This window comes from Ixodes scapularis, unplaced genomic scaffold, assembly GCF_016920785.2.
Source record: "Ixodes scapularis isolate PalLabHiFi unplaced genomic scaffold, ASM1692078v2 PGA_scaffold3__209_contigs__length_174095766, whole genome shotgun sequence".
In the NCBI taxonomy this organism is placed as follows: Eukaryota; Metazoa; Arthropoda; class Arachnida; order Ixodida; family Ixodidae; genus Ixodes; species Ixodes scapularis.
This window is the reverse complement of record NW_024609868.1, coordinates 34,355,904-34,368,105: the sequence shown is the minus strand read 5'-3', so window position 1 is coordinate 34,368,105 and position 12,202 is coordinate 34,355,904.

Below are 12,202 nucleotides of genomic sequence, written 5' to 3'. Positions count from 1 at the left end.
CAGAGTTCTCGAATGTACCTGAACACTAAATTGCAAGAATAAATAAACGACACGTCGCGCCCAGGAATCGAACCCACGCCCTTCACGTGGAAAGTAAGCACGATAACCGTCAGGCCTCGGCCGTGCTGCCTACTCGGCCAGCGGCGGGCGCGGCAGTATCATCCTATGTTTGACTGAAGTCCAAAGCCAAGAGCCGCCAGGTCCAATCACGTTGCACGCTAAACTATGACATGCTTATTGATTGATTGAGGGTGGATGACTATTGCTTTGAATAAAAATTGCTGCCTTATTTCTATAGCTTCGGTATTGCAAATAGCCGGTATGTCTTCGCTCACAATCCGTAATGGGAGACGTGGGCACCGATACGTTCATCAAAGCGAAATACCACGCTACTTCAAAATGTCCCGTGATTGAATATAGCGGTTCGTAGCTTTTGCTTTTAGTCCATCGTATGGTAAGACGAACTATAGTGGCGTTATAAAAAAAAAAACATATTAAGATGCAATCAGGATGCTTTTACTGTTTTATCCCTAGGCGGCTTCCTCTTGACACTTTTGCACTCATTCCCGTAGTTCTGGGATGCAAGGACCTTGAAGGAAGGGAGCACAGTGTCCGTAGAGGCGCCTGTGCATATAACCCAACAAAAAGCACGACAAGGCAATCCGGACCCTTCGCATCAAGGCGACCATGGCTGCCTCGAAGGTGGTGTTTTTACACAACCAGGATATCTTAAGTGTCCTACTTCATTGGAATTGCTTGCCGCGATGGTTGACTTAGAGATGCAGTGAGGGCGGACGCGGTGTTGTTGCGAGAGGTTTGTGCGTTGATATGAGCCGATCACACTGACAAGCAGTCAGTAACCGAAATCAACACCCCTCTATCAGGCGCAGCCTACACGCGAAGGTACATCCTTGGAAAGCTTGCACTCTCTCGGTGCTCGCGAATTCTAGAGAGTATTATAATAGACTGCACCAAGGCTTTGGGTCGACCATGCAGCTTGGGGCGTCGTACTCCGCGTGCATAGAAGTGTTGCTCATGCTCTGTGCGAGACCCCAGGCTGCTCGGGGGCTCCCAGACGTTGAGGTTCCGTATTCAGAAACTCCCTACTTTCATGTGCATGCTGATCTCACTCGAGGCTTTTGAGTGTCGCATGTCGCTGCTTGTCGCTTTTGTGGAACTCGAGCATTAGTAGTGTTGCACGAAACTAGTATTTCTTTGGAAAGTAAAATAGTAATAATACAGTTAACTCTTATTTTTCATTTGGAGTAGCTAGAGCAAAACCTGGCACATACTCCAGGGTATGCCCAGTGCAACGTTGATCCGCGTCTAGTTGGATGTTTTTACTGTTTCATTTACCGACGCGATTAATTTGTGTTTAGAAAAGATGATCAAGCATTCGATTTTTTTTTTTTTGCAGGGCACCTTAGCGTAACTTATAGCGTACGTTAGGAAAGGCACCAAGAGTGGCAGTATTCTGGACAGGCAAGGTAGAACTTGCAGTGTTTGGCTCAAGAGTATTTATGAGTTTCTTTAGCGGGGTTTTCGAAAAAAATAATAAAATATACCGCAAATGCGCATATCGATTAGGCTTTCGCAGAAAAAGAATAAAGCAACGTATAATTAGGATTTGTTCAAAAATTGAAAAGGCAGGGGAAGAGGTTTTCGTCTTTATAATGCGCAGGGTGTGAAAATTTACGTTCAAGCTTCCTGCTTTTTCATCAGGTCTTTTTTCAACCTCTTCTGTAGTTCAAGAACCCTTATTGTGATTGAAACACTCTTGATTCAACATCTAAAGCTCAAACTTTTTCGGGGACGGAGCGAAAGTAAGGATCTTGAAACTCGCTATACGTTCCCTTCTTCAAAGGGGCGGTGCAACGAGACGAGCAGCAGCTATGCAGCTCGTCTCGTCTACGAACCTTTGTGAAAAAAGACTGGAAATGTACTATTTTTATTGCGCGTTACGGTATGAGGGGAAGATGACAATGCTTTTTTGTTTTGTTTAGATGTACTTAGTTATTCGAGCTCTACTACAGAATGAGACTCTAAGGTAAAGACGAAACGTTTGTTATTGATGTGCAATTTTATCAAATGAATATTAAAGGCACGTGTAGGCTCGTTTTGTACTCATAAAGCTTAATGCGGGACAAGCGCACTGACTCAGAGTAATCCTGGCGAACAGCGAAATGGGTATCTTGCAGTTTGAAACCGGCAGCCAAGATGCCCTCTTTGTCTTTAAATTGGTTAAAGTTGACGATAATTGTTCGATTTTTATCGGGTTGAAATTTCCCTAAGTGGTGCGATCTTTGTAGACTAGGAGGTACCCAGCTGTACGCCGAGATTGTTTTCGCAGAAGTCGACAATTTTTCTCTCCGATTAGCTTCATGTTTTCACTTGATCGGCCTGGCAACCAAGAAAGTAACGTTCAATCTCCGAAGCCTGTTTTCGTTTTCTTCGCACTGTTTCTGTACATTGGCTAGATTGACTTCAAAGAACATGTGTGCACTCAGAATTGCTGTGCCTTCCAGGAAGGCACAGCAACTCTTAGTGCACACATGTGTGAGAAATTACATGAGCATGCACGAGCGTGTGGAGACGTCCAAGTTCATGACGACGCACACATGTCTGGATTCACAGTTCTCGTCTACACTTAATACCCTCACGTGATTCGGATTCAAATATGTATCCCTAACTGTCTTCTACATGTGTTCTGTCAGTGTGAAAAGGAAACCCTTTAAGAGACATCTCCAACACACCTCTTCCGAACCTTCTGTAGTTGAATGTGGCTGACTGAGAATAAAAGAAAAATATATATTAGTGAACGAAGCGGTACTACTGAAGGTGGCTCCGGACGCAAAAATGACTTATTTTTATCATGTTTGTGGCAGGTGGCTTTTTGTTCTGCTTAGTTGATCCTCGACCTAATTTTGCTAGTCTAATTATGTTTTGTAGAGGAACACAGCGCCTTCAGCAATGCTGGAGATCAGCAGTATTTTTCTTATAGACCGATGATACAGAGATATTGAAATATGTATATTCGGGTTGGGGGAAACCTGCTGCCGTGTAGCATTAACGAATAGAACTGCCTTTATTAAAAACAAAGAGTGCTCCCATACTTTTTTTACAGCAAAACAACATCAGCAAAACTAATCTGCTGGGTGATTTCAGATAAGATTATAATGCAATTAAATGCAAAGGTGCAAGCGAGCTGGACAAAAATGACGAAAATTGGTAGAGCGCTCCACCTGTAATGGAGAGGTCCCGGGTTCGATACCCGGACCAGGCGGATTTTTTCGGTCGCGCACCAGTCACCTATAGCTGTGTTTGGAGATTTGTGTTTGTCCTTTGTCCCTCTTGTTCCCCTTGTCCAGGGTTTATTTTCGTCAGATAAGATGTCGCTGGTTGACATTTTTAAATACACTGATGTTTTTATTGCCATTGTTTTGTGTCTGGTATAGGTTAATCCACACCTAGTTTTGAGCAGAAAAAAAAAGGAAAATTCTAATACTTTTTAGAAACAAACTTTGAGTACAGCTTTCTTCTAATGCATAATAATATATTGATTTGCATTTTATTTCTTTTTCTAAAAATTGCCAAACATGCCTGCTCGAAGGACAAATGGCAAAATTTGGAGGCCTGTATCTCACGAAAACATTTAATCACCATCAAAGACTTTTCTGATAGTATTCTACTTATATATGGATATTATTTAAAATATATATTAGGTATCTGAGTGACACGATAGCCGTGATATATTTAGGCAAACATGGAGAAAAATCAAACAACGAAAACTTATGATACAAATAAAAAGAAAAACACCTTCGATTTTTTTTGTTTGGGTACACTGTCATACTTTATTTCGGCATTCATTTCTATTAAAAACATGTTGCATTATTTTATTAAGAAAGGAGACATAACTCGCCAAAGTAGGGTTTTTTCAAAGTTTACACTTCCAGTATCAGGAAACTAACACATATCTTTCATGTATTAGTATTCAGATGATGTCACTGAACACTAGAGCAATTTGTCACACAGTAGAAGTAAGACAAAACTACAGGGTGTCAGAAAAAACAATTTACACGTTTTTTTTTGTTTTTTTTACCGCAAAAATAAGCTAGGCATGGCCGAACGCTCATTCTCCGCCTAAATGTAGCCCTAGAGGTCACAACCAGATGCCAACGTTTCAGCCCGATCCGATACCTTATTCAAAGGTTATAAGTAATTTTTTTTTTAATTATAATGGGAAAATGGCGGCCGACGGCGTTTTCGAATACATGCGGCTCTATGGCACCAGAAACCGAAAACGGGCAAAAATGGGCTCCATTTCCCCATTGAAATTTTTAGAAAATCACTTATAACTTTTGAGTAAGGCATCGGATCGCGCTGAAATTTTGGCATCTGGTTGTGTTTAGCGCTAGCTTCGGAAGCGGAATGAGCGTTCGGCGATGCCTAGTTTATTTTTGCGAAAAAAAAAAGAGAACCCGTATATATTTTTTGTGACACCCTGTATATACAACATTTTACATAGAGCGTATAAAGAGGTGCCACATTAATAACTAGCGATTCGAGAAAAGGTGATGCAGTGTGAAGTTTTACTTTCCGGTATATTTTATACTTAGAATAAAATAAATAAATTTACTTCGACACACCAAAATATAAATAGATTACTGAAATTGTTTACGTTAGCTATGTATTTTCGAGGACAAACCATTTCAGGTGAAGGTTGCCACTGCGCCGGACTGTAGCAGCTTCGATACTCTCAGTGTACGAATAGATGGTGGCAAGCCGAGATATTTCATCCTGCGCGAGGATGGCGTTTCGGGATTCTCGTATTGTGATCAGATAAAGATTATAAGCTATCACCAAGTAAAACAGTAGGTTAAATACCCCACGAAAAAAAAACTGTGATGAAAAAGGTATCCCTGCATTCAAAATGAGCAGTCCTTGGGGAATCAAATTCGGCACTTTACGCTAAGGCTTTCCTCATTGTACCCATTCAATAAAGTTTCTTCTAACCAGATGCGACTGTTCGTGCTACACATATATCTCACAGGCTGTGGTAGTGACATGTATGTAGTGACTAGCACAGCCGCCACGCGTGCCAAAATTGAATGCCAGGAAAGGTGCGCACCTTCAGCCGCTCTTCTTTTTTTTTTTTTTTGTTCACGATATTGAACAACCTCGTTTTTGTCCAGATACACAAGATGCACGCCTTTCAGTTTCTCGGGTAGAATGCTCACCATTGCCCTGGACGTCTGAATTGCGCTTATTGAACGTTCTCTTGGGTTGTTCAGCGTGGCCTAGTGCTTCACGAGTCCGCCAGCTCCGTCGCATGCACTTTCCCATGTTCAGATGCAGAAAATAACCACTGGCTTTGAGGACAATTATTCTGTGCAAACTAGTGAAGCTGGTAGCATCTCTTAAAATTACTGGCGGCCCCGTCACTTACGTACATCACGTGCGAGTATACCGCAACGTTGTCTTCAACCCACTCTCACTTTATATAGAGCCGAGCACGTGGGAGCAACGTCGCCACACAGGTCCTCACTAATGATAGCAACGCTGTTCGTAGATTTTCTTGTCGTCACTACACATGTAAATATCGTAACTTTTTTTCTTCAGTGGTATGCTTTAAATTTGTCAGGAAGCACGATGGTCCAGTTTTCAGCAAAGTCAAAATGAAAGACAATGCTCCTGCGATGCATGGACTGCTTTTCATCATAGATCGCTTTACCTTGCGTTTGTCGGATATGGTTGTGAAATATCCAACACTCAAGCGTTACTTGAACAACTTTTAGAAAATTCTCAGGATCCCATGTTTTTTATTTTTTTTTTACAAGGTCGCCGGACTCCCAGATTGTAAGCATAATCTCTTCATCCTCTGGGATACGTAGTTCCTCGAGTGTAAGAGACTGGCCTTTTGGGCAGTGATCACAGACTCCTTAAAGACACAGACCTGTTAGTGGGTCGGACAGAAACGCTGAGTTCCCTTCACCAGTGTTGAATGTTGAGCCTGTAACGTTCTCTACAGCGGCCATACAAAGGAAATAATGGGTGCAGCGCACACAAACGCAAAATTTCTGGTGTGGAATACATTTGACTCATCTAGGGCGCAAGGAATAAAATTTCGTTAGCCCAGGGCCGGAATCATTATGCTTGTCTTGGTATACACGAAAGGCCTCTAGGATTGAGCGTGCCAAGAACCGCTTTGGCACAAACGTTTTCTCTCCGTCGAGTATGACAGAAATCACGTCCTTTTGGTTGGGACCTTGGCCCGAACATTGAGCAGACACGTTCTCAGGGCTCACCTTATACCTCGTGTAAGAATCCTGCTCATACCACACGCCATGCGTTGTCTTACCTAGAGCGTAAACACTGTCGCCATGTAATACCCGTGCCACACGGGGAACTCGAATGCCATTTACAACGAATGACATTTGAGCGGACGGCCAATCAGAGTGCGACACCCCGGTCGTGGCGCATTCCACGCGCGACAGATTGCGAGCTGATTCGCCGATCACACAAATGTCATTCGTTGTAAATGGCATTCAAGTTGCCCGTTTGGCACGGGTATTAACCTTTCCTAGGTTAACATAGCGACAGTGTTTACGCTCTATTGCATTTAGGCGGGGCTCGAATATTTGGGGGTTCTGCTGTATGTTGGTGTGCCTATTCGTGCCCCATATCATCGCCGTTGACGCCAGCGAGTGGGATGGTGACAGGCTCGACTGCTGAGTATACAGTAATCGGCGGCCATATTTTGCTGGTTGAAGCGAACCCCCTTATCCTTGACAGCGAGCAGGGGAAATGCATAAAAAGACTGCATCAGCCGCTTTGCCAGAACTAGGGACGATTGTCTTCTGCTACTCCCGTCAACTGTTGCGCCATAACCGTGATCTTCGCAAGGAAATGATTGTCGCTAGCCACAGAACACTATCACGCAAAAAGGGAAAGCTTGAATATGTTTTTATTCTAGATATAAGTCAGGTATATATATATAAGAGAGAGGGAGAGAGATGCGAGTTAGAGGGGAAGAAAGAGAGCATATATATTGTGTCGTAGGAAAATAAAGTAAACAAAGTTCCCAGTGGCCGATGGCTGCTGGATGTTTTCTCGGGTCACTATAGTTCGTAATATGATAGCTCTTTGTACACAGTAGTTTCTCCTCACTTTTTACTGTGTGAACGATTGCTATAGTTATCAATGGCCTCATCTGAATAAAAGAATATAAAAGATGTGTGTTCATTTATTGAAACTGGAACTCAGAGTCACTTCTCGTATAGGGCACTGCTAAGTTTAGGCTTTGAAAAAAGGACCCTGCTTTGGGGAGTTGTGTCTTCTTCTCAACAAAATAATGCAACATATTTTTAATAAAAAGAAATTCCGCAATAGAGTACGACAGGGTAACAAAATTTAAAAAAAAAATCGAAGGTGGTTTTTTTATTTGCATCGAAACGTTAAATTTTTTTATATTTTTTTACAGGTTTGCCTAAATATATCACGACTATCGTATCACTCAGATACTTTATATATTTTTAGAATGTTAGCCATATATAAGTAGAATATTGCCTGAAAAGTATATGATAATGATTAAATTATTTCATAAGATACAGGCCTCCAAAATTTGCGACTTGTCGTTTGAGCAGGCATGTTAGACAATTTTTAGAAACATAAATATACTCCAACTAAATATAACTACAATATATTATGAGCAAGCTGTACCCGTAGTTTGTTTCTAAGAAGTATTAGAATTCTTATAAATTTATCGTTTTAGTTATTCACTTTCAAACGTGCCCCCTCCATCAGTGCGCGTTAATGCAACTGTCCACCTCTTCATGCCTTACTATTTTTCCTGTCCCCAAATATTTTTCTGGTCAAAACTAAATTTGGATTCGTTTATACCAGACACCAGACAATGGCATATTAAAACATGAGTCGATTTAAAAAATGTCAACCAGCCACCCTCTGTGGCGTGTTGCAACTAACAGAGGTAACGATAGAGTAAACAAAGGGTTATCTCAACAGCGGCGGGGATCTCAAAGGAGGCGTGAAACCTAGTCGCGCGGTACCCACATTTCCGCGGCAATATAGACGACGTTTAGGGCTACATTACCGCGGGTCGCTTCCATAAATTGCCTCCGTCGATGCCAATGATCGACTTCTTGTCTCTCTCTCTCGAATATGGCGGAAGAGAAAACACACGTACCAGAGGAAGAACAGAGTCCAAGAGCATTTATTAAAACACTTTTCTAAGAGAACTGCAATGACCCCATCCTAAAATGTTCCCCGCTTTTACCTTCCAGACGCGGGGTTACGGAGAGCCAAGTCGCGGTCGCCGGACGAGTCCCTTTCCCGAAAGCGGGAAAACAAGAGGGGAAACCTCCTCGCCTGTCAGTAGTGATCCGCGTACGAGGGGGGAACGGAAAGAGGTCCCCCCGTGAGAGATTAAGGGGAGGGCCCTCCAAGAACAGGGGACCCTCCGCTTCACGAACAGGTCGGAGCTCACGGCGAAGGAGACCGAGCGTTCCGACCCGTGGCCGTTATCGCAGCCATCAGGGAAGGGAGACCGCAGGAATCACCACATGCCCCTCCTTAAAACGGTAGGTGGGTCTCAAGAAAGAATAAAGGAGGCACACCTGCTCTCATAAATTGAATAGAACTATGATTTCCCTGCGCACCCGCAACAAATACACGCGACACCCAGCGCGCGTCTTCACAGTGTCCGCCGTCAACAGCTAAAGCACCAGGTCAAAGAAAAGTAAAGCTCAAGTCCCAGGCACTTGACAGCCGCCACCACAGCCCCGCAAATCATCACAGGCACCGTGCTGATTCAGCTGGACCCAGGTGTCGCGGTACGAGCTGGCTGCAGTGGAGGGCGGTGAGGCGGTCGTGAAGGCGGCAGCACTAAAAAGGCCAACGACCGCCGCCCACCAGCGGAGACCAGCTGGGGAAGTCCCAGACACGCCGCCCGGAAGGTTCGGTGCCATCTCGGCCGCAGTGGGTTGGTGAAGGGGGTGGATGACTTCAGAGCAGACCTGCGAAGTCGTAATGCCAGCACACAACACGCACAGAGCCGGCCGCAGCCCTCCCGAAAGGGAAGAATGGTCGCCGCTGCCTCCAAAAGAGTGGGCGCGCGCCAGAATTTATTTCGCATTCTGGCGCGCGCCCACTCGCTTGTCGGCATTTTGGCATAGAATGTCAAAATGCCGATTCGACGTTTTTCGAGTGGGCTGACAAGTATTTTATGCTCAGTATTTGGTCCGCTTCTTCCTCCTTCGAAATGATTCGACTGACTCTGCAAGAACTCTTTCCGTTGCAGAAGCGTCTTGACGCAATCGCTTGTGGTCCGGGTCTTCCCTTTGTGCATGGTGTTTTGATAAATAACCTTGACAGCCAGGGAACTTTGATGGACCTGCGCCTGGGTGAAGGCGCACCCTAGACAGCGGCGCAGTCGCCGTCCTCACGGTAACTTTGTCGACGTGCGACACCTCTTGAAGAATGTCGTCGTCGGAGAAGTGACGCTCGCACACCTATAAAATATATATACTCTTCGTATAAACAATAGCGACTTACCGTTAAACGCTACACGTCGCCGTTACCGCCTATTCCAAAAACTCCCGTCCGAACGGTGCTATGCCACTACGAATGCGAGATAAACATTTGAAAATGGGAACTCGGGGGATGGCGTTTATTCAGGCATTCCGCAGCGCTTCATTTTTAGGAAGGCCGAACATTTGAACTTTTGGGCCTTGTTTTGTAATTACCGTTACACCGAGGCACACAGCATTTGTCAGGCAAGAGGAAACAGCACTTGATCGCTGAGCACAATACGCAGAACACTCACAAGTTGTACGATGTTTGAAAGTAGACGAACCAGAAAAACAACCGAAACAAAACTAAACGTCTCAGAACACGCCGAAACAAGCTGCTTCCATCAGTTCTTCACCGTGAAACGTACTGGAAACACGCCGAAGCAAGACGGCTCCATCTACCGAGCCGGAACGGAACTACACCGCGGCCGCACCGAAGGCCAAGTAGCTGTGACGCAGACACACGTGGTCGCGGGAGCCCCCAGGCTTTCCTCCTCTTGGCGGCTTTGCCTCCTCTCGTCCTACTCCCCTCCTCCTCTGCTCCTCGTCCTTCCATCCTTTCCTCCTGCTCCTCCTGCCTTTTCCTCCTCTCCGCCCCACTCCGCCTCCTCCCCTAACCTGCCTCCTCCTCTTCCTTCCTATCATCCTCCTATCCCATCCTCCTCCTCTCCCCTACTTCTCCTCCCCGCCCCTCCTCCTCTCCCTCCTCCGCAACTTCCCCTCCTCCTCCCCTCTTGCTCCTGCGTATCATCCCATCCTCCTTCTCCGTACTTTCCCCTCCTCCTCCTCCATATCCACCCCTCCTCCCACAATTTCACCGCTAAATTTAACCGGAAAATTCACGCCACCTGACCTCAACAGCGATTGAATTCTTTGCTAAATATGGCGGGGAACTGAAGTGCTGTTGAGGTTATGTGATGTCAATTTTCCCGCTCTAATATAGCGGAGAAACTGAATTTGTTCATAGGTGACATGACACCAAGTCATGTGACGTCATTTTCCCCGCTAAATTCAACGGGGAAACTGAATTGGTGTTGAGGTCACGTGACGTTCATTTTCCGGCTAAATATAGTGTGAAATTGAACTGCTGTTGAGGTAACATGACGCCAATTTTCCCGCTTAATCTAGTGGAGAAGCTGAATTTGTTCATAGGTGACGTGACACCAAGTCATGTTACGTCATTTTCCCCGCTAAATCTAGTTGGGAAACTGAATTGGTTTTGAGGTCAGTTGACGTCAATTTTCCCGCTAAATTTAGCGCGGTTACGCCGACGGCGATGCTGCGAAATCCGGAATCGGGTGCGTAAGAGCTGCGCTTACAGTTTTACCATTAGGGTGGCTCAGAAGCAAAGAAAAACTTTTCGTAAACAATCTGTCTACCATAACGAATATCAAAAATTAAAAAAAAAGGAAAACATTAAATAGCTGAATAATTGACTCAAATGTACTGATTAACTTCCTAATTAATACAAATAAACGCACGGTTCGAACTAAAAAGAATGCTGAGCGTCATCCAAAAATCTAGATCAGTCAAAGTTAGGAATATTTAAAGCACATGTGAAGCGTGAAAGTGCGCTAAATTTTCCCCTCGTGCAGCAGGCACACGGCTGGTGATGGAAAATTCCGATGATATCATCATCCTCGTTTCTGCATCCCAAGCTTTGTGTTTGCTGCACTAGTGGAAGCTTTAGCACACCGCTACCACTCACAAGTGCCTTAAACTGCTTCAGAGGTACCAAAAAAACAAAACGAAAACTACTGCAATCAAGGACATCTTATAAAGCGCGGGATGTGGCTTACTATGTTTACGTTTCTCGCGTTGTGAAAAACAAATCACCGTGAAACACCTCCCAAAACTCGCCGTTTCACTTAAAGTTCAACAGCAGCCGACTCTACAACGGAAAGGAGTCAGTCACCTTTGCCAATTTTCTTTGTACATTTTCTATCACCGTCTAAAGCAGGCGTCTCCAAACTTTTTAGCTCAGGTGCCGAATCTGGGATCCGTTGCAGTCTTGAGAACCGAAAAGAAAAAAAATTAGTAAATAAAATTGAAAAAGAAAGAAATAGAAAGTAAATAAATCTTGAGAGGGGTACGAAATTTAGTTTGTGTTAAAAAAAGTGTAAGTGGTTTAATAAATACTTTTGTTTAATAAAAATTTAGTTAGTTATGACATTTAAAAAAATTGACCCAGAAAACTCAAGGGGCATAAATAAAAGTGCAGAGGAAGTTTAGTCTATTCGCACAGGGCAGGAGACGAATGAGGATAGTGGAACTGGTGATGACAGTATGCAATACGCCAAGAAAGGGAGGGAGAGTAGGACCCGAGAGCGCATGGGCACGTCAGAACGCCGAGTTCTGGTTCGAATGATTAGTGAATAGGCCTAAAGCTATAGCTGCCTTTGTCTCCACTGCACTCATCGAACGCGTTTCAATGCGCGAGCTAAACGCGTTCGACGAGTGGAGTGGAGTCAAAGGCAGCTAGCTTTAGGCCTACCCACTAATCATTCGAACCAGAACTCGGCGTTCTGACGTCCCCTCTCGTCTCCTCCTCTCCCTCACTTTCTCGTCTCAGAGTTCTGACACGTGACACTAAGCACGTATCGTGAAGTTCAAAG